This window comes from Bubalus kerabau, chromosome 10 (genome assembly GCF_029407905.1).
Source record: "Bubalus kerabau isolate K-KA32 ecotype Philippines breed swamp buffalo chromosome 10, PCC_UOA_SB_1v2, whole genome shotgun sequence".
Taxonomy (NCBI): domain Eukaryota; kingdom Metazoa; phylum Chordata; class Mammalia; order Artiodactyla; family Bovidae; genus Bubalus; species Bubalus kerabau.
The window spans coordinates 60,232,713-60,251,598 of NC_073633.1; positions in this window are offsets into that span (position 1 = coordinate 60,232,713).

Consider the following 18,886-nt stretch of genomic DNA (forward strand, 5'->3'; position numbering starts at 1 on the left):
GATATATAAGTGAGGCAGGAAGTTAAGGGTTCATTCATACATTTCTAACTCTCAGATCTTTCTAATATATTTTATTACCATTTTATTAGCAACAATTTAGGACTTCCCTGGTGGCCTAGATAGTAAAGAATCTGACCACAATGTGGGAGACCTGGGTTTGATTCCTGGGTTGGGAAGATCCCCTGGAGGAGGATGCCATGCCCCTGCATGGCAACCCACTCCAGTATTCTTGCCTGGAGAATCCCCATGGGCAGAGGAGCCTAGCAGGACTACAGTCCATGGGGTCGTAAAGGGTCAGACATGACTTAGCGACTAAGCACACACAGCAAAGAAAGCAATGGTTTAAGTTGATTTTTTGACTTTAAAGAAATATCAAAGGCTTTGTTTTTGTATTGTCTTTTCTTTTAAAGGCTTTGTTTTTGTAATTCATCCAATAACTAAATTTCATTACCTCATGTGACTCCCCTCTCCTCTCTACTAATTTATAACTAGAATTGTCTCTTCCTGAGAGTGGCCCTTGGCATAGTGGGGTCTGGGAGCCAACTTCATTAGGTCTGCCTGGCAGCAGCAATGATGATAGCAAGGCTTGTTAAGCACAGGTTACTAGACCCAATCACAGATCTAGTGAATCAGACTCCAGGGACTAGGTCCCCTGAAAATGCATTTTTAATAAGCTGGACAAGTGAACACTATAATCATTAAACTTTCCAACACTGTACTAGAGGATAATTTTCTGCTGAGAACAAATTTATTCTCTGAGTTGCAGCTGCTTCCATGTTTTATGGGACCTTGGAGTGAAATTAAACAAGAGCATCATCCTGTCTTTCAGCAAAGGGTTTCTTACCTCTGCTCTGGGAAATGGTCCCACACCTCCTGGAAACTGTGAGGAAATGATTTCTGTCAGCGAATACAGTTGGTGAGATTGGGGAGCATGTGTGTTAGATAATAAAGCATGCTGGTTAAAATTTTAGACTCTGAAGACAGAACAACTAGCTTCAAACTCTGACTTTATCTGAACTAGCTATAAAACCATGGGGAAATTACTCCATTCCCTGTGCCTCACTTTCCTTCTGTAAAGTGGGATAATATATATCTCATGACTGGTATAAGGATTAGGAGAGTCAAACCATGGAAAGCATTTAGAGCAGCATCTTGTTCTCCATAAGCGTTGTCTATTAATAATACTTTTGTAACTTCCTGGTCAGAGTTTCAATACCTGTATGGGTAGGGCTTCCCAGGTGGCTCAGTGGTAAAGAATCTGTCTGCCATTGCAGAAGATGTGAGTTCTATCTCTGGATTGGGAAGATCCCCTAATTAGGAAATGGCAACCTACTCCAGTCTTCTTGCCTGGAAAATCCCATGGACAGAGGAGCCTGGCAGGCTACAGTCCATGGGGTCGCAAAGAGTCAGATGTGACTGAGCACACAGAGGTGTGTGGCATGTCTTTGTCTTATTGTAAGGCCTCTTATTACCCTTGTACCGATAATCTATTTCTTCTAAAAAGGGTGTGTGTATATGTGTGGGGAAGAGAGAGGATGGATATGCATGATTTTACTTATTACTGCCAACAGCTTATGGCTTAGAGCCTATTAAGACAAAGAACAGAGCTTGCAGAGGTTCTCATGCAGACCGTCTTTGTAGCAGAGTTCAGTTGAGGTAACTTGGCTGATTCTTTAGCTGCTTTCTTGAGCAAGCAGAAGGGTGGGGAGGTCAGGCACAACTTCTCTGAACCTCAACTCTTTACAGAGGAATACTTGATAGCATCCCTCCTACCTCAGGAAAGTTGAGACTAATTAAGCTGTTTCTATGGCTCAGCATTTTAAGCTCCTGAGAGAATTAACTATGTTAAAACAGTATCATTGCAGCCTGTTTATGTAACTATGATCCCCGAAGCTCTTATTCCTTCCAGTTTGGAATGTGTACAGCAGTATCAAATGCATGAAGGTGAGTTGTTAATCAGATGCTAACTCACTTTTATGCAAGGGTAGAAAAAAGTGAACTCTCCAGTTTGAGTCCATGGATTTGATTCAGAAGAAGACAGAATCAGAAACCTAGGATGCTGAGGACAAGTGTATATACAATAGATCTGTCTTGGTTATGAGTTATGAGAAAGCAATGAAAGGTGAATGTGCTAATTTGTGAAGTAGAAACATCTTTTCAGATGGCATCTCTCCACCATCAACTATTCTGTGCTTTAATACCACTATCTATACCTTTATCTGTCATGTAGCAGCTGAGCATTCCTGTGTGGAATTCCTCTTGATAACTGGTTATATAAACCGCTCTGCCACTATGAGGGTTGGTATAGAAAGAATCACATGGTGACCACTTCTACAGTGTTCCCAGTCATGGCTTCCTTTTATTTTCTATCCTACCCTGGGTACTCCTAGTCTTAAAGGTAGAGTGGATATTCTTCTTGTTCATTAATGCTGCTTTTCAACCACAGTTCATTTCTTCCCCATCTCTTCTCAGGGCTTTTGAAGTATCTTATTGCCTGCTTGTTGTAGTAATTTATGAATCTTTCTCTTTCATTTTGATGATTTTAGCACTTAGCTTACTGTATTTTGTTTACCACTACTTCTGATACCATGTTTTAAAATTTCAGTATCCATGGGGATGATTCATTCAGTGTGCTTTTCAGTTCTTTAAACTCCTTTCCTCTATTGTTTCTTTCTTCCAGACTACCTCTACCACTGCTTTCATGTCATACCAGGTTAAAGCATCCTCCTCTGACCATCACCTCCTTTCATCACCAATTTACTCCCAATAACTTACTACCCAGAATACCCTTCAGTTGACCTTACTGCTTTTTAACTATTCATCAACTCCCTCAAAGGGCCTGGCTTCTTTTTCCAGTTTAGATTCCATCTTCCGTTACTGCTATCATTCTTCTCAATTTCACTTTCACCCAAACACCTTAAGGAGGCTGGAAGAACAACCCACTGCCATGCTGACTGCTCTCACTGTTAAATTCATACACGTATCAACTAAATATGCAAGTGGGCTTTCAGTGCTGCCAAACAATCCTATTGCCTTTTCATCGTGAATTCAGTCTTCTGCTTTTATCCTCAAAGAGGATCTCATACGTCTGCTTTCTCAGACTCTAATATCCCTGTCCCCTCTTTGCACTCAGTGAATAACCTTACTACACTGAACATAGCAGTAGCATCAGAGTGCACCACGTTTTCCAAGCACACAATCTACCGACACGTATGCATCTGTACTCTTACTCTCTGCTTCTATCCAGTGTTGATATCTAAGGCCTCAACTTGTGCACTGGGTCCCATTCCCTCTTACCTGCTTAAGGATGTCATTCATCCATGTGTTCATTCTTTGTGGCATCACTTCTCCTTTCTAATACAACATTCCCACCAGCATACAGGCATATGATATTTTCCATCTTAATCTTTTCCATTTTATCTGTACACAGTATTCCAGTAACCACCCAATTTCCCTGCTCCCTTTACAACATACATTCCACAGGGTTGTTAATAGAAGTTATTTTACCTCCTATCTTCTCTTGAATGCCTCTATAGGATCTTCACTTTGCTGACACTGTTCTTTCCAGTGTTATTGTCTCTTCAACCCAAGCAGTCAATTCTTACTTCTCACTTTTAATCTTTCTGTAATATTTCACACTGTTGATTATCCCTCCCTTCACTCAAAATAACTTTTTCTCTGTTGGCTTTTGGTATCCTGCCCTCCTTTGGAATTCTACCTTTTCACTGGCTACTTCTCAGGCTCCTTTGCTGAACACTAATTTTCCCAACTGCTAAATTGTGGAGTGTCTTTAGACCTTTTCTCTATATATACATTCTGGGTGACCTCAGAGTCGTAGAGCTTCAAATATCATCTGTAAACTGATCACAAAATTTATATCCTAGCCTTAATGTCCCTCCTGAACTCCAGCTTTACATACATAACTTACTTCCAGACATAACCATGTGATGGCTAATGGGTACCTCACCATGGCTAAAACTGAGTCCCACTACCCATAAGCTATGGCTTCCCAGGTGGCACAAGTGGTAAAGAACTTGCCTGCCAATGGAGGAAACAAGACACGTGTTTGATCCCTGGGTCAGAAAGATCCCCTGAAGGAGGGCATGGCAACCCACTTCAGTATTTTTGCTTGGAGAATCCCATGGGTAGAGGAGCCTGGGGGACTACAGTCCATAGGGTTGTAAAAGAGCTGGACATGGCTTAGAGACCAAAACAAACAAAATAAACCACAAGCCATTTCTCCTTCTGTCTTCTGCCTGAGTGAATGAAAATGACACTTACCCTATTACTTTAGGTGTAAAGAAACAACAAACAAACAGAAAACACAACCTTTAAAGGTTATCTACTTCTCATTCTCTTACATCACTTTTGATTCACCAGCAAATCCTGTAGTTTCATATTCAAAATATGTTAAATCCAAATACTTCTACCACTTCTTCAGATACCACTTTAGTAACAAGTCACCTGCCTCTTGGTGTGGATGATGGTGAGGACTTCTTAACCAGTCTTCTTGGCTCCACCATTGCTCCTATGATATATTCTCCCCATAGCCACCAGAATGAACTATTAAAACTTAATATTCTGAAATATTATAGATCCACAGGAAATTGCAAAGTTAGCACAAAGAGGTTTCATGTACATTTCACTCTGTTTCCCCTTATAGTTATCTATGTATAGTAAAATTGGACATTGCTCCAATGTATATATGTAGATTTATGTCACTTTATCATATGAGTTCAGTTCAGTTTAGTCGCTCAGTCATGTCTGACTCTTTGTGACCCCATGAATCACAGCATGCCAGGCCTCCCTGTCCATCACCAGCTCCCGGAGTTCACTCCGACTCACATCCATCGAGTCAGTGATGCCATCCAACCATCTCATCCTCCGTTGTCCCCTTCTCCTCTTGCCCCCAATCCCTCCCAGCATCAGAGTCTTTTCCAATGAGTCAACTCTTCGCATGAGGTGGCCAAAGTACTGGAGTTTCAGCTTTAGCATCATTCCTTCCAAAGAAATCCCAGGGCTGATCTTCAGAATGGACTGGCTGGATCTCCTTGCAGTCCAAGGGACTCTCAAGAGTCTTCTCCAACATGACTGGTTCAGGCAACCACCACCACAATCAAGATACAGAACTATTCCATCATCAGAGATTTCCCTCTTGCTACCTTTTATACTCTCTCATTCCCCCTTCACATCCTTAAGCCTGGCATCCACTCATTTGTTTTGCATCTCTATAGTCCAGTCATTTTAATAATGTTAAGCACATAAATGGAATCACACAGTTGTGATCATTTGATACTGGCTTTTTTCATTTAGCACCATGTTCTGAAAGATCCAGGCAGTGTTGCTGAATCAATTTGGTTTCATCTTTATTGCTGAATAGTGTTTCATAGTCTGGAGGTACACCAGGTTGTTTAACCTATTGAGGGACTTACCCCTAGTTTATGAATATTGCAAGTAAAGCTGCTATGAACATTCAAGTACAGATTTCTGTGTGGAGATATATATATATATATATATATATATATATATAATTTTTTTTTTCCTGAGATAACTGCTCAAGACTGCAAATGCTGGATCACATGGTGTGAGCTTTTAAAGAAACTGGCAAGCTGTTTTCCAAAATGGTTGATAATTTTATACTCTCACCAGCCATTTATGACCAGCCCAATTTCTCCATATCCTCGCCATCATTTGGTATTGTCACTTTAAAAATTCAGCTACTCTGACAGGTATACGATATTTCATTATGGTCTCAATTTCCATTTCCCAAATGACTGGTAATGCTCAATATCTTATGGTTAGTTGCCATCTGTATATCCTTTTCAGTGAAATGTTTCTTTATGTCTTTTGCCGGTTTATTTTTTCCCAGTTTTACTGATACATAATTGACACATGATGTGACATAAATTTAAGGTGTATAATGTGTTAATTTGATACATTTATGCATTGCAGTGATTACCATCATAGGGTTAGCTAGCACCTCCAGCTTCTCACATAATTACCATCTCTTTTTTTGTGTGGTGAGAGCAATTAAGAATCACTCTTTTAGCAGCTTTCAAGTATATAGTATGGTGTTAGCTATAACTGCCATGCTCTACATTAGATTTTACAGACCCAATTAATCATATAAATGAAAATTGTTTTTTTTTGACCAATATTTCCCCAATTCCCCCACTCCTAGGCCTCTGGTAACCACCACTCTACTACATTTTTTAATTTCAGCTTTTAAAAATTCCACATAAGTGAAATCCTAAAGAATTTCTTTCTGTCTGATTTATTTCACTTGCCATAATGTCCTTCAGTTTCACTGATGTCACAAATGGCAGGATTTCCTTCTTTCTTACTGCTGGGTAATATTACACTGTGTGTGTGTGTGTGTGTGTGTGCGCGTGCGCACACATTTTCTTTATCCATTCATCTGTTGATGGACTTCTACGTTATTTTTTTTATCTTGGCTGTTGTGACTAGTGGTGCAATAAACATAGGATTTCAGGTATCTCTACAAGATCCTGTCTCCATTCTCTTTGAGTATATGCTCAGAAGTGAGATTACTGGAATTTACGGTAGTTCTGAGTTGATTGAGAAACTTCAATACTGTTTTATATAGTGGCTGTACACAGCCACTGTGTACATTTCCATCAACAGTGCACAACGGGTTCCTTTTTTTTCACACCCCGGGCAGTGTTTGTTAATTCTTTTTCATGCTAGGCATTAAACAGGTATGAGGTGATATCTCATTGTAGTTGTGATTTGAATGTCTTTGATTAGTGACATTGGTCACATTTTCATCTATCTGTTGGCCATTTATATGGCTTCTTTGGAAAAAGGTCTAATCAGTTCTTCGCATTTAAAAAGACAGGTTTGTTTTTTTTTTTGCTATTGGATTTTATGACTTTGTTATATATTTTGAATATTAACTCCTTACCAGATTTGATTAGCAAATATTTTATCCCATTCCATAGGTTTCTTTTTCATGTTGTTGTTTTTTTTCCTGTGCAGAAGTTTAATGTAGTCCCACTTATTTTTTATTTTGTTGCTTGTACTTTTGATATCATGTCCAGCTGTGGAGACAAATATCAAGATTTATCCCTATATTTTCTTCCAGGAGTTCTACAGATTCAGATCTTATATGTAAGTCTTTAATTTATCTCAATGTAATTTTTGTATATAGTGTAAGATAGTGATCCAGTTTCATTCTTTTGCATGTGACTGTCCAGTCTTTTCAACAACATTTATTAAAGAGACTGTTCTTTGTTGTATATTCTTATATCCGTTGTCATAAATTGACCATATATGTATGGGTTTATTTCTCTATTCTGTTTTGGTCATCTAAACATCTATTTTTATGCTAGTACCACACTGTTTTGATTACTATAGCTTTGTAGTATAGTTGGAAATTAGGAAGTGTGATGCCTCTGGCTTTGCTCCTCTCACTAAGGATTGTTTTGGCTATTTGGAGTCTTATGTGGCTCCATACAAATTTGGGGATTGGTTGTTCTATATCTGTGAAAAATGCTACTGGAATATTGATGGAGATTGCATTGAGTTTGTAGACTGCTTTAAATAAAAAGGGCATTTTACTCTTATTAATTCTGCCAATCTATGTATGTGGGATATTTTTCCATTCATTTGTGCCTTCAATTTCTTTCATCAGAGGATAGTAGTTTTCAGCATGGAGATCTTGTACCTCCTTGATTAAATTTATTACTGATCATTTTACTGCTTTGGTGGTATTGTCAATGGGATTATTCTCCTTATTTCTTTTTCATATATTTTGCTATTGGTATACATTAATACAGCTGTTTTCTGAATCTTGATATTATAGTGTCTAACATTACTGCATTTGTTGATTACTTCTAGTAATTTCTTTGCGAGTATTTAGGATTTTCTGTACACGCCTAAATACTCCAATACATTAGATCTTTAATGTACTAATTAAATACTCTAACTATATTAGATCATATTATTTGCAAACAGACCATTTTACTCCTTTTCCTATTTGCATGCCTTTTATTTTTTGCCTGTTGGCTCTGACTAGGACTTCCTGTTCTTTTATAGAGTGCTTTTTAAAAAAATACAAATATGATCATATTATTCCCCTTGTTTCTGCCTTGAGCACTCTTTCTCTATAATTATTTCATTTATGTCCTCACTTCACCTATGTCTATATTCCAATGTTCTTGCAGAGAGAAGCCTTCTGTGATTACTTTACCTAAAATAACCTTTCCCTTCCCACTGTCCTGTTATTATAGTATATATATTTTTAGCTCTTAGACTACCTAACCTTTTTGTTTCAGTTGGTTTCTAATTTTGTAACAAAGAAGACAAATTAGGTGTGTTGTCTATTTGTTAAATGATTTCTCCTCAACATCTTGAAGAGTTATTGGTATGTACTAGTATATTATCAATTATTTACAGATTCAATGAATGAATTGCTATGAAACATTGTCAATGTCTGTAATATTTGTCAATGTCTCCCTATAATTTTTACATCACATGTGATAAAAAATTCTTTCAGAAATGTATTTAGACAAATTTGTTTTTTTCCTTAAAAATCACTTATCAGTCAGTGTCCCAACAATAATAGATGATAGTTTGAGGTGAGTTTTAACACATGGGTTGTTTAGAAATTATGGACAGGGTGTTGAGAAATCACAGGGGATGGTGTGAAACATCAAGTGAGTGACATCTGGCAGTTACTGTCCCTTGGCTTGAAGGTGTGAGGGGAGGGAATGTTACTGGAGCCTGGAAGGAGAGTCAGGTGAAGAACCCCCTTAAGAGGAACTGGGATGTTGGATGCAGGTGTATCCTCAGCCTGACATAACCTTGCATGGGAAGAAACTAGGGAAGTAAATAGTTTTACCTCACTCCCCTTCATTTCTCTGACCTCTAGCTGGGATTTCCAAGGCCAAACCTGACCTGAATCCTAAGAGAAGGGAACCAGCTGATTAAGTCCACACAGGCCAACCTCACTAAGCATAGAGCAGAACAAAAAAGAATGGATAGTAGATTTGAAAGGGGAAAATGCAAGATAGAACTAGCATTCTAGTTATGCCGTTTATCTTGCATCCCATTATTTTGCTGTACATGACTATAAGTGTGTCACTTTTATAAGTGTGACAAATTTTACGTTCTGAGTAATCTCCTGCTTGATTAACAAGAAGTCCAGTTTTTTCTTCCAAAAGGCATGGATGTGCACAGAACGGCTTCTCTATTTCTGATCAGAGATTCTGTATGCTGCCCTTGATTTCCTGACCAGGCTGTGGTCCTGGGCTGACCAGATTCTTTGCCTCCTATGAAAATGTCTAGGTATTTACCCTCAGGTCTGGACAGAGGGAGCTTCTGCCCTACTACAGGGCCAGGTGTTTGCAAAGGGTTACCCATAGCAGAGCTGCTGGGCCTTGACGACATGGTTGTGTCTTTTCCCCTTGTTCTCTTTGTGTAGTTGTGAGTTGGTGAGGTTTGATTAAGGGTTGGTGGAGGAGAGACTGATTCAGGAATGGTCACACAGCCTCATCCTAGACCTGGAACTATTATTTCCTTGGATGTACAGGTCTTTTTGTCCTGTCTGATCCATTCTGCTGGACTTGTGGTTTCATGGTGGTTTTCATTCAGAGGCCCCCTTTTCTTCCCTTTTTGTTTGAGGCCTTCTCCAAAGTCCAATAGACAGATGGGTTCATCTACCTGTTGGACCTCACTGTAGATCAAGTTCCAGCGAGAAGCTAAATGGACTGAGATCAAATCTTTTCCCACAGGAGGATGGGTGAATGGCCTAAGATGGGAGCATACCACACACTTGAGTTTTAACTCTTCTAACTTGGAGATTTTTTTCTTATGAACACATGCAGACTTCTCTCTCTTTTTTTTTAAACTATCTGAAAATATTTCATTTGATAGATATATTTCATAATGAATAGATCAGTTTATTATATTTAATAGTTTAACTATGATAATTTTAAATTAATATGATACTCAAAATCATTTTACACATCTATACATATGTGAGTACACTCATAAGAAAAAATTATTGCTGAGTCAGTGTTATGTGCATTTACAGTTTTGATAGATATAGTTTAATTCAATAATTCTGTGGCCTAAAAAATATAAGCCTGTTCCAGTTCTTTTGTGTTAGAAGGAGGGATCCTTTCAAATCATTTGGTGCATCTACTTCTAGAGACTATGGTCCTAGAATGTAAAGTGGCTTGTTTAGGTTTGGCTTTCCAAAGTCATTCTGCTTAATCAGTTTGGCTCAGTAAGGATGATTTAATATCCATTTTTAAGTTTTAAAGCTGTGGTTGACAGTTCTGATAGTTCTCATGTATTTCTTTTCTCCTGCTCTTTATCCAGGTGGGTAATGTATTTTTATTCTGTTGTTGTCCTTTTAGTAGGGATTTAGAACAGCAAATATGTGTGTAATCCATTATGTTGAACCAGACACACATCCTTACATTTGCTCCTAGGTGTTTTATCTTTTTTTTCTTTTTATTTATTTATTAATTGAAGTATAGATGACTTATAATGTTGTGTTAGTTTTAGTTGGGCAGCAAAGTGATTCAATTATACACACACACACACACACACACACACATATGAATCCTTTTTTTTTGATTCTTTTCTGTTATAGGTTACTGCAAAATATTGAATGTAGTTTCCTGTGCTATATAGTGGTCTTATTAGTTATCTATTTTATGTATATTTTATCTTTTTCTTGTAAAAGCCACTTCAATTATATTCAAACTAGTTGTTTTTATGTAGAATAGTTCTGATTTTTTGTCACTGCTTTCTAGATAATAATTTTGATTATTCTTTATATTTTTCTAGTTCAATGTCACTTGATAATAGAAGTTTTACTCTAAAAAAGGCTTTACTTTTTTACTTTGATTTTTTTATTTAAAAAAATCAGACATGGTCGAAGTCCTAGCTCCTGCTTATTGCTGATAGTGTCAACTTAGGTCACTTGGCCTTTGTTAAAAACTCATTTTTCTTATCTGTGAAGTGGGGCTAACTGTCAGGGACTGAACTGTGTTCCTCCAAAAGATTCGTCGAAGTTCTCTAATTAGTGTTTCCTGGGAATGTGATCTTATTTGGAAATGGTGTTTTTGCAGGCACAATAAAATTAAGGTAAAATCATGACGGGGAGCCCTAATCCTACATGACTTCTAGCCTTACAAGAATCAGAGGACACTCTTTCTGAAGCAGAGACACAGGGAGAACCCAGTCCTGTGAAGGCTGAAGCAGAGATTGGAGTGATGCAGCCGCAAGCCGAAGAATGCCTGTGGTTACTAGCAGCTGGTGAGGGCAAGGAAGGGCCCTCCCAACACTTTGATTTCATATTTTTAGCCTCTAGATGTGTGAGGGAACAAATTTCTGGTTTTAAACCACCCAGGTAGTGATAATTTGTTATAGTAGCTCCAAAAGACTAGCTGAGATGGGAGAGAATCCACCTGCAATGAGGGAGACCTGAGTTTGAGCCCTGGGTTGGGAAGATCTCCTGGAGGAGGGCATGGCAACCCACTCCAGTATTCTTGCCTGGATAGAAGAGCCTTGCAGGCTACCGTCCATGGGGTCGCAAAGAGCTGGACACGACTGGAAAACTAAGCACAGCACAGCAGACTAATACAGTAGTTGTTCCTACCTTGCCAGGTTTTTGTGAGGACCAGATGCTGTCGTACACGTGAATGTACGTGAAAGCACTGATGTACCATGAAGCTGAGCAAATGGAACCTAGTGTCATTGCCAGGCCGTGGGAAGGAGGCATCGCATTTCCAGCTCTGCTTAGTACGGCTAGGTCTTACCTTCCAGCTTGTGGCTACTTAAGTGGCCACTGCTGGGCATTCTGCTGAACCCCTGTCCCTTGGCGCAGGTGCAGACTCCCCTGTGGGAGACCTGTGTTCTGTTTCATTTTCAAAGTGATCTAGTCCTGTGACCCTTACTCTGAACTGTTTTCCCCTATAGCTTTACCTGATGACCCTCTTTAGGGGAAACTTACTGCTTCCCAATTTATGTCCTGAGGAAGGAAAACAGACTTTGAGGTCAAGGCCTGTGGGTGTTTTATACTTTGAATATACCTACAAAAACCTTGTGTGTAATGTCCTATGAAAGTCAAATTGAACTGGATTGACTTCACCTCTGCTGAGAAATGAAATTCGCTCTGGAGCCTTCCTCACTGATTGCCCTGCCAAACTTGGCAATTTTTCTTCCAAGTCACCTTACCTGGCTTTTGCTGTGAAAGAGGTTATACAAAGGGCATTCGAATCTGCATGAGTATCTGTGTACCTGTCATGGCTGAGATACCAATTTAGAACTTGCTCTGTCAATCAGGAATTATCATCTGGCGCCATCTCATTCTTTCTGGGTTAGAATGTAGGGAATAGCTTGATGCATAATTCTTGTTCCTAACTGCGGCTGTCAGGTGCTAAACTGGCCTGCAGTGTTTTACGCTGCTAGTGAAGAAAATATGAAATGAGGGAACAAAAATCCATTTTGTTCAGTCTATGAGTATATATGTAATGCTTACCCTGTCTTGAAATACGGAGGGGTGCTCTGAGATGCCTAAGAAGGAAATGGAGAAATGTAAAAACAGTACATCTGTTCTGTTTGAATTTGAGGGTTTCCTTGAGGAAGGGATGAAATGATCTCTCCTTAAGGAGAGCTCTCATCCTTATTCTCTTTCTAGTGGAGGGTACTCTTCACTGTGCTGCTGTGCTTAGTCACTCAGTCGTGTCTGACTCTCTGCTACCCCATGGACTGTAGCCCTCCAGGCTTCCCTGTCCATGGGGTTTCTTCAGGTAAGAATACTGCAGTGGGTTGACCCCCTCCAGGGGATCTTCCAACCCAGGGATTGGACCTGGGTCTCCTCATTGCACAAGGATTCTTGACTGTCTGAGCCACCAGGGAAGCCCAAGAATACTGGAGTGGGTAGCCATTCTCTTCTCCAGGGGATCTTCCTGACCCAGGAACTGGACCAGGGTCTCCTGCATTTCAGGTAGATTCTTTACCAGTTGAGCTAACAGGGATGCCCCATACCCTTAACTAATCAACCTCATTAAGGCTATGCAGGTCTTCATAAAACCGTTCAACTTCAGCTTCTTCAGCATTACTGGTTGGGGCATAGACTTGGATTGCTGTGATATTGAATGGTTTGACTTGGAAATGAACAGAGATGATTCTGTTGTTTTTGAAATTATATCCAAGCACTACATTTCAGACTCTCTTGTTGACTATGATGGCTACTCCATTTCTTCTAAGGGATTCTTGCCCATAGTAGTAGATATAATGGTCATCTAAGTTAAATTCACCCATTCCAGTCCATTTTAGTTCACTGATTCCTAAAAATGTCTACGTTCACTCTTGCCATCTCCTGCTTGACCACTTCCAATTTGCCTTGATTCATGGACCTAACATTCCGGGTCCCTGTGCAATATTGCTCTTTACAGCATGGAACTTTACTTCCATCACCAGTCATATCCACAGCTGGGTCTTGTTTTTGCTGTGGCTGCATCTCTTCATTCTTTCTAGAGTTATTTCTCCACTGATCTCCAGTAGCATATTGGACACCTACCAATCTGGGGAGTTCATCTTTCCGAGTCCTACTTTTTTGCCTTTTCATGCTGTTCATGGGGTTCTCAAGGCAAGAATACTGAAGTGGTTTGCCATTCCCTTCTCCAGTGGACCACATTTTGTCAGAACTCTCTACCATGACCCGTCTGTCTTGGGTGGCCCTACATGGCCTGGCTCATAGTTTCATTCAGTTAGACAAGGCTGTGGTCCATGTGATCAGTTTGGTTAGTTTTCTGTGATTGTGGTTTGCATTCTGTCTGCCCTCTGATGGATAAGATTAAGAGGCTTATGGAAGCTTCCTGATGGGAGAGACTGACTGAGGGGGAAACTTGGTCTTGTTTTGATGGGCACGGCCATGCTCAGTAAATCTTTAACCCAGTTTTCTGTTGATGGGCAGGACTGTGTTCCCTCCTTGTTGTTTGACCTGAGGCCAAACTATGGTGGAGGTAATGAAGATAATGGTGACCTCCTTTAAGATGGCCCATGCATGCACTGCTACACTCAGTCCCCCAACCCTGCAGCAGGCCACCACTGACTCACGCCTGCACCAGATACTCCTGGACACTCATGGGCAACTCTGGGTCAGTCTCTTTGGGGGTCACTGCTCCTTTCTTCTGGGTCCTAGTGTGCACAAGGTTCTGTTTGTGCCCTCCAAGAGTCTGTTTCCTCAGTCCTGTGTAAGTTCTGGTGGCTCTATAGTGGGGTTAATGGCGACCTCCTCCAAGAGGGCTTATGCCATACCCAGGTCTACTGCATCCAGAGCCCCCGCCCCTGTGGCAGGCCACTGCTGACCCATACCTTCTCAGGAGATACTCAAACACAGTTCTTGCTCGGTCTCTGGGTCCAGGTGTGCACAAGGTTTGTTTGAGCCCCCTGAGTGCCTCTGGTGAGTAAGAGGTTTGATTCTAAATGCTGTTTTGCCCCTGCAAGGAGATCCAACCAGTCAATCCTAAAGGAAATCTGTCCTGAATATTCACTGGAAGGACTCATGCGGATATTAAAACTCCAATACTTTGGCAACCTCATGCAAAGAACTGACTCATTGGAAAAGACCCTGAGGCTGGGAAAGATTGAAGGCAGGAGGAGAAGGGGACGACAGAGGATGAGATGGTTGGATGGCATCACCGACTCAATGGACATGAGTTTGAGTAAGCTTTGGGAGTTCATGATGGACAGGGAAGCCTGGCATGCTGCACTCCATGGGGTTGCAAAGTGTTGGACACTACTGAGTGACTGAACTGAAGGCTATGCAGAGGTGGGTGGGCAGTTTTTTGTTTTTTTTTTTTTAAGGACTTAGAGGGAAAAGATAGATAGGAATATCTGAATATTTCAGCTTAGAGTTTAGGAAACCAGATTAGAATGTGGAGCAGAAGCCCAAACATGGAGTAAAAGCTATGATTATGTGAATGTTTCACTTGGCTATTAATAATAACACTTAATAAGACCCCTAAAGCTCAGAGGTTTACCAAATAAATATGTATTTCTCCTTTATGGGTTTAATGGTCTTGCTATTATAGCTTTCTTGGGCTTCACTTGGTTTGTCTGTGCCTTGATATGGACAGTGATTTGGCCTTAGTTCTGTCTCTGGCTAGTGGTACATGGTGGATGGCAGAAGTGCCAAGAAGACTGTAAGAGTCTTGCCAGGCTTCTTTAAGGTGTTAGCTTGAAACTAGCTCATTGGCTCTTCTTTCCTCATTTCACTAGTCAAAGCAGGTTCATGGAAAAGCTCATCAGTGGAGTAAGGAAGCATTGGCATCTACTCTAATGAGAGTGCTTGCAAAGTTACATGATGAGGGATATGTGTTATATTTTTACTGGGAGTCCTGTATGGATGTGAGATTTGGAGTATAAAGAAAGCTGAGTGCTAAAGCTGTTGGAGAATACTCTTGAGAGTCCCTTGGAATGCAAGGAGATCAAATTAGTCAATCCTAAAGGAAATGAGTCCTGAATATTCATTGGAAGGACTAATGCTAAAGCTAAAGTTCCAATACTTTGGCCATCTGATGTGAAGTACTAACTCATTGGAAAAGACCCTGATGCTGGGAAAGATTGAGGGCAGGAGGAGAAGGGGACAACAGAGGATGAGATGGCTGGATGGCATCACTGACTCGATGGACATGAGTTTAAGTAAACTCTGGGAGTTGATGATGGACAGGGAAGCCTGAGGTGCTGCAGTCCGTGGGGGTCACAAAGAGCTGGACACGACTGAGTGACAACTGAACTCGGAGTTACCCCGAATTGGGGGCTTTCCTGGTGACTCAGTGGTAAAGAATCCACTTGCCAAGCAGGAGACATGGGTTCAATTGCTGGGTTGGAAAGATCCCCTGAAATGGCAACCCACCCCAGTAATCTTGCCTGAGAAATCCCATGGACAGAGGAACCTGGTGAGCTACAGTCCATGGAACTGTGAAAGAGTGGACACGACTTAGCAACTAAACCACTGCCACCATTGAAGAGTTGGGAATAATTAAAATTTCTCAGGTGGCTCCACAAGAACTTCAGGCATTGGGGCAGGACAGGATGGTGCAAGGGGCTCAGTGAAAGTAAAGAGCCTCCAATCACTTGCATTAGTTTCTTTGGGCTGCCTAATGAAGGACCATAATCTCTGTGGCCTACCACAACAGAAAGTTACTGTCTCAAAGTTCTGAAGGCCAGAAATCCAAAGTCAAGGTGTCAAGAGTGTCACATTCCCTCTGAATCCTGCCTTCACTCTTCCTGGCCTCTGGTGGTTTGAAAATCTTTGGTGTCTGTTAGCTTGTTGCATTGGAGAAGGAAATGGCAACCCATTCCAGTGTTCTTGCCTGGAGAATCCCAGGGATGGGGGAGCCTGGTGGGCTGCCATCTATGGGGTCACACAGAGTCGGAACACGACTGAAGTGACTTAGCAGCAGCAGCAGCTTGTTGGTACATAAGGCCAGTCTCTGCCTTTGTCACATGGAATTCTCTCAGTGTTTCCCTATTTACACAGCCACTGTCTTATAAGGCTATCAGTCACATTGGATTAGGGGCCCACGCTGCTCCAGTATGACCTCATCTTAACTTGTTATATCTGTAATGACCTTTTCCCCAAATAAGATCACATTTTAAGGTACCAGGGGTTAAGACTTCAAATCTTCTTAAACTTTTTAAAAAGTTTTGGTGGGGACACAATTTCCCCTATAACATCACCAATGTCAGATTCTTATGCAGCACTGTATCAAATGTTATAAAGAAATTGAATAAAAATATGTTGTTATGTCAGATACCTTTTTCATTTATTACTAATAGTCCTGACCAAATGAATGCTTTCTTTATATGTACATATGAATAATTACTTACTTAATTGTTCTCTTTAAAAGTACAGTTTTTTAAAGAAATAGATACAGAACTTATGGTTGCTAGGGAGAAGGATTGGGGGAAGGGATAGTTAGGGAGTTTGGGATGGATATGTACACACTGCTATATTTAAAATGGATAGCCAACAAGGCCCTACTGCATAGCACAGGGAATCCTGCTCAATGTTATGTGACAGCCTGGATGTGAGGGGAGTTTGGGGGAGACTGGATACATGTATATGTGTGGCTGAGTCTCTTCACTGTTTACCTAAAACTGTTACAACATTGTTAACCTGCTTTACCCCAATACAAAATAAGAAGTCTGAAAAAGAGTACAGCTTTTAGAAACAATTGGATCTAAATAAGTTTTATTACAAGGAGTCTGAGAAGGGGTATTTTATTCTACAAAACTCTTTTGGGGGGATCCTAAGGGATTAAAAATACTCAGTTCTATTAAAAGTTCTTAAGTATGATCACATTTTTTTGAGTAACAACAGTCAATATTGAAAGAATATAAATAACTTTTAAAAAATATTCTCTATTTTCTGAAAGCATTTCAAGCAAATTAAAGGACCCGGGATAGTAAGTTCTAATGCTGTTTTATTAACTCTGCCTTGTTCAATACATGACTATTTCTAGGATAAACTTGCTTTCCAAGAATCAAATTCCCTTTACTCATATGTGGTATTATATTGTGATTTGGCCAAGTCCTACCAGTCTTTCAACAGAAATGTCTGCTTGGCTGAAGTCAGTGGTTCATGTACTTATTAAACCTCTTAGTGCCTCAGTGCCACAAAACTCTCATATTTCTGGAAGTCCTCAGAAGCATAGCATGTGCTTACAAACAGGGCTCTCAGTTTAAATTATCACTCTGTCTTCCTTTTCAAACCCTTACTCCTGCCCTTGTAGCTGTGTAGAGGGCACATGATCAGGGCTTTCTGGTTCTCACAGGACAGTGCTGATACTCTCGATCCTAGGAATCTCTGCTGCTGTGCCCAAAGCTGCCTACCCCTAGCAGTTCCATCATGGTTCTGCTTGCCCTGGGGCTACACTGTATCTTGCACACAAGGAGGAAGAGTGTGTAATTCTCCCAAATCCAACATATCCCAGAAAGTGTTCTTTTTATCAGTCCTTTTTCCTGGTCACTTATCTTTCCTACCTACCAACCTGCTGCAGGAGTCAGTCATTGAACAGTAATTCTTGATACCCTGCTCTCCATCATTATTCTTTACATAAAACCTATTATCGAGTTCATCAATTGCATTTCCCAAATCTAGCCTGTCCTCTGTTTCTACTGCACCTACTTTCTGGAAGCCATGACACTTCCTGCTGACTACTACGCTCATCTCCAAGTGAATTCTATTGTTTGTACTCTGTCTCCCTCAATCCTCATCCATTCTGCCCACAATATCCAGAGAGATACAATTAAAATTTTACACAATTTCTTTAGTGTATAAATGGAGAAGGAAATGGCAACCCGTTCAAGTACTCTTGCCTGGAAAATCCCATGAACAGATGAGCAGGCTATAGTCCATGGGGCCGCAAAGAGTTTGACATGACTGAACAACTAACACACACACACTTTAGCATATAAGAACCTCAAGGGAATTCTACAGCATCTGGAAGAAAATCTGAAATATCTAACACAGTCTCTAAGACCTGGAACAGTTTTTTCCTGGAACACTTCTCCACTCTTAACCTTCTGTATTTTCCCCATTGCTCACTATGTCATACCTTTCTGGTGTACTTTCCATTCTAGAGATGAACCAATACCATTATTTCTTCAAAACTTTTGCTATTCCCTTTGCTCAGAATACTCCTCTCACCGAGTTAACTTATCACAGTCTACCTTTAAGAAGATTGCAATGTATGAACTATGTAAAACTGTGGTTCTATTTATTTTAGCTTCTCATCTTTAATGCTGTTGTTGCTACACATTTGACTCTATTTTATACCCACTATTTGCTGTACTTATTTGGTCAGAAATCAAGATATTGTGTTACTGGTGAAAA